The sequence below is a fragment of the Mytilus californianus genome, unplaced genomic scaffold, assembly GCF_021869535.1.
Source record: "Mytilus californianus isolate M0D057914Y unplaced genomic scaffold, xbMytCali1.0.p SCAF_6, whole genome shotgun sequence".
NCBI classification, from domain to species: Eukaryota; Metazoa; Mollusca; class Bivalvia; order Mytilida; family Mytilidae; genus Mytilus; species Mytilus californianus.
The window spans coordinates 13,479,013-13,483,955 of NW_026262712.1; the positions used below are offsets into that span (position 1 = coordinate 13,479,013).

Below are 4,943 nucleotides of genomic sequence, written 5' to 3' on the forward strand. Positions count from 1 at the left end.
CATGCAAATTCAGGAAGATCTGGCTTCTTAGAGACCAGTTTTTTTTTGGGCCAAATAAACCACTAAATGTACCTTTTCCTGTGAAAATTTTTAGTTTACATGTTTGTTTTTTTTATTTTTGTCATTTAACATTGCAACCACTTGTGATAAGTTACTGCTGTCTTAAATTTCACAGGTTAACAGCCTTTCTTGTTACTGTTTATGTGCTGCTTATATATAAACATTGTAGCACTTCTCAGTGACTAGATAGAGTTGTAGCTTTTCATCAATTTTAGCAGCAGCTAAATATATGTATTCTGTCTTACTCGGAATGACACCAGCATGATCAGGTTGTGATACTCCAATGTTTTTTCTATGAATATCGAGAACTGTTCTTTTCTTTCCAGAATCTAATTGGAATTGCGCTGTTATGTTTCTCTTTTAATCATTTTCTGGCTAATCATGCATGATTATGTACAAATTTGATAACAGCTAGGATAATTATATAGCTGTTGTTCAATCACTGTGTCTGTTTATATGCTTCTAAAATATATGCATGGGACATAATCATATATGTAAATTCTAAACTGTTGGTAGAGTGAACAAAATTTCATAAAGCTTTTTTTTCAGAATATCGAACAGATATTATCAGTATTCAGATGCCTAATGATCTGAAGTATAGTCCTCTTGTCCTTGACCTTGATTTAAAGACTAAATAAACAAAATGTATTATCAAGGTGTGAGGACTACTACTTTTTTAAATTAAGGAATAATTTGGGTATATTAATTGCTTGAAAGAAATACATGCATGTTTTACAGTTTTCACCTCACTTTGACCTTTACAATTGATCATTTTAAGGTGACAGGATTTACCTGACCTTGACCTCATATTATATAATCAGTACAGTTTGTGTGACACATGAAATAAGATTTCCATATCAAAGGTTGTCTGTTACAGGTAAATGAATATAAGCAGAAGTGTTCTATTTGTTTATGCCTCATCTACTTTTATTGTAAAGAGAGAAAATAGAAAAAATGGCAACAAGTTTAAACTCTGTTAAATAATATGCATATTTTATAGTTGTCTACAAGATAATCTTGATAATGTTGACTGACTGAAAAGAAATTTGAGTAAGTACACGCAGTAGTTGGATACTATTCATGATACGTATGGCGAAGTTAAGCCGGTCTCTGTGTTTAGGGTTCACAGATGCTATACCTCCCTTTTAGGTATAGTAACGTCCCCTAGCATACGTATCAAGTATCTGCTACTACTTGTACGTATGTCTAAGTGAGCCTAAGCTTGGTGGCTCAGTCTTAGCCTAGCTTGGAAGCTCTGTTCAAGCGTGGTGGCTAGGTCAAAAAAAATATTTGCCTACATTTTATTGGGGAAAAAAGGGATATTTTATCTATTTTTTATCCATTTGGGAATGGGGGTTAGAGGGAATATTTTACCTTTTTTATGACCAAATTTTTAAATTGTACATATGACTGTTTTTATATATTTTTCAATTTTATCTCAGTTAATTTTAAGCCCCCCAAGTCAAATCGGAGACTTAAAAACTGGTACTCCAAAAGGAAAAAGATAGGTGTCTTACTGTGGGCATTTGTCTTGGTGAACTAGCACCTTAAAGTCCAGCTAACCCACAGGCCGGCTGGCTAGTACAAGCAGACAGGTATTTTTAATACCATTTGGCATTTTTTAACTTTGGCATTTTTTCATTTGGCTTTTTGCTTTATATGTTTTTTAACTATTTGGATTTTTATACCATTTGGCATTTTTTATTTTTTTTTTTTCATTTTTTGCAACATATTTTTTCATCAACACACCCAAAACACTTCAAAATTAAGAGTTAAATATACACTTTTGGCATTCATAATGTTTATCAATCAAAATAGCATTCTATTTTCAAATTGACATTACACAATTTGGCTTTCTGTAACTTTGGCTGTTAATCTTTTGTTCGAATGCTATGATGACCATTATGTGTAGAAAATAAGACTACATTTCTAAAAGTGGCTCAGTATCATATATTTATGTTTAATGTCAATTAGTTCTGAATTTTCTTCATATTTCTAAAATGTAAATTCTTCCATATCTGGTATATCTTATGATATCGTATTCATTTACTAACCCAATTTTCTTATAGGGACTTAACACTAAGCAGAAGGGGTATAGTTGGTAGGTGGTTAAGGGTGTTATGATAGGGTGAAAGGGTGAGAAAGGGAGGGAGAAAAATAGAATGATGGAGAGGGTGAGGGTATATGATTGTGAGTGGAATGTAGAGAGGGAGAGAAGGTGTGAGAGAATGTCATTTCATAGTAAGGGCAGGATGTACTGGTCTAATGGAAGTGCAGTTTTCTGTTTTGTCTCGTGTAGTTTCTATTTTCTTCATCATCTGATAACTTTAAATATGAAATTGCTGCCATCTAAAAGTTCACAGGTTAACAGCCTTTCTTGTTACTGTTTATGTGCTGCTTATAAATAAACATTGTAGCACTTCTCAGTAGCTAGATAGAGTTGTAGCCTTTCATCAAATTAAGCAGCAGCTTCTTTACAGTCTATCTTAGAATGATGCCAAGTGCTGATAGCCTAATTCTTCTGTGCTTAACTTTCTATGAACTGAACTAGTAATTACGCATGATTAAGCTGTTAGTTTCTCATTGAGTCTTTTTCAAGCGTGTTATATTCAGATCTTTGTGAACTCTCTCAAAAAAGACATTTAGTCCTGTCAATCTCGTTATATCATGTAATAGTATACTAATATATTGATTATATCAAGATTGCTGTGAACTCTCTCTTTCAGTTCTTTCAAGTCACTGAAGATGCAACATGAATAATCTTTGTTGGACTGTTAACAATTTTGTCTAAAGATTTATTTTCAGAAGATAAGATATCGGTAATCCATTTTGTATTTGCAGATGCCTAATGATCTGAAGTAGTTCCATTGCACTTGACCTTAGTTTCATGGTTCAATGCACAAATTGTATTACTAAGGTGTTGTGAGGTCTACCACTCTTTTGACCGTATTTTCATGATCCAATAAACCAAATGTATTACTAAGATGTTGTGAGGTCTACCGCTCTTCATTCAGGGAATAGGTCAGCTATGTTTGGTTGATATTTAAACCATGTCTATCAAATAGAAATTACCTGACCAGGCTGACCTTAACCCCATATTAACTGTTCCTTTATTAAACATAGCTTTTATGACACATGTAATAAGATTTTGATATCAAAGATTGTCTGTAGTAAATGACTATGCAGAGAAGATCTATTTGTTTATGGCTCATTGGTTTGCCTAAAGAAAAAAGATTGAAGTGTATGTGGTAGGATAAGATACAAGTGTAAACTATGTAAGTACAATTTGTATATTTTAAAGTTGTATGCAATATGACACATAATGCACAGGATAAACTATTGACTTAAAAGTCAAGTACAAGAAGTAGTTGGATACTATTCATGATACGTATGGCGAAGTTAAGCCGGTCTCTGTGTTTAGGGTTCACAGATGCTATACCTCCCTTTTAGGTATAGTAACGTCCCCTAGCATACGTATCAAGTACCTGCTACTACTTTTACGTATGTCTAAGTGAGCCTAAGCTTGGTGGCTCAGTCTTAGCCTAGCTTGGAAGCTCTGTTCAAGCGTGGTGGCTAGGTCGAAAACAATATTTGCCTACATTTTATTGGGGGAAAAAGGGATATTTTATCTATTTTTTATCCATTTGGGAATGGGGGTCAGAGGGGATATTTTACCTTTTTTATGACCAAATTTTTAAATTGTACATATGACTGTTTTTATATATTTTTCAATTTTATCTCAGTTAATTTTAAGCCCCCCAAGTCAAATCGGAGACTTAAAAACTGGTACTTCAAAAGGAAAAAGATAGGTGTCTTACTGTGGGCATTTGTCTTGGTGAACTAGCACCTTAAAGTCCAGCTAACCCACAGGCTGGCTGGCTAGTACAAGCAGACAGGTATTTTCAATACCATTTGGCATTTTTAAACTTTGGCATTTTTTCATTTGGCTTTTTGCTTTATATGTTTTTTAACTATTTGGATTTTTATACCATTTGGCATTTTTTATTTTTTTTCTTCATTTTTTGCAACATATTTTTTCATCAACACACCCAAAACACTTCAAAATTAAGAGTTAAATATACACTTTTGGCATTCATAATGTTTATCAATCAAAATAGCATTCTATTTTCAAATTGACATTACACAATTTGGCTTTCTGTAACTTTGGCTGTTAATCTTTTGTTCGAATGCTATGATGACCATTATGTGTAGAAAATAAGACTACATTTCTAAAAGTGGCTCAGTATCATATATTTATGTTTAATGTCAATTAGTTCTGAATTTTCTTCATATTTCTAAAATGTAAGTTCTTCCATATCTGGTACATCTTATAATATCGTATTCATTTACTAACCCAATTTTCTCATAGGGACTTAACACCAAGCAGAAGGGGTATAGGTGGTAGGTGGTTAAGGGTGTTATGATAGGGTGAAAGGGTGAGAAAGGGAGGGAGAAAAATAGAATGATGGAGAGGGTGAGGGTATATGATTGTGAGTGGAATGTAGAGAGGGAGAGAAGGTGTGAGAGAATGTCATTTCATAGTAAGGGCAGGATGTACTGGTCTAATGGAAGTGCAGTTTTCTGTTTTGTCTCGTGTAGTTTCTATTTTCTTCATCATCTGATAACTTTAAATATGAAATTGCTGCCATCTAAAAGTTCACAGGTTAACAGCCTTTCTTGTTACTGTTTATGTGCTGCTTATATATAAACATTGTAGCACTTCTCAGTAGCTAGATAGAGTTGTAGCTTTTCATCAAATTAAGCAGCAGCTTCTTTACAGTCTATCTTAGAATGATGCCAAGTGCTGATAGCCTGATCCTTCTGTGCTTAACTTTCTATGAACTGAACTAGTAATTACGCATGAATAAGCTGTTAGTTTCTCA

At 33.5% G+C, this 4,943-nt stretch overlaps 1 long non-coding RNA gene across 1 annotated transcript; it reads left to right on the top strand.

Moving 5' to 3' along the window:
- Positions 1–1,506: 1,506 nt before the first annotated feature.
- Positions 1,507–4,736, top strand: LOC127705822 (uncharacterized). The gene is made up of 2 exons (XR_007984041.1): positions 1,507–1,655; positions 3,957–4,736. It is a non-coding gene; the product is annotated as an uncharacterized LOC127705822 (long non-coding RNA).
- Positions 4,737–4,943: the final 207 nt, after the last annotated feature.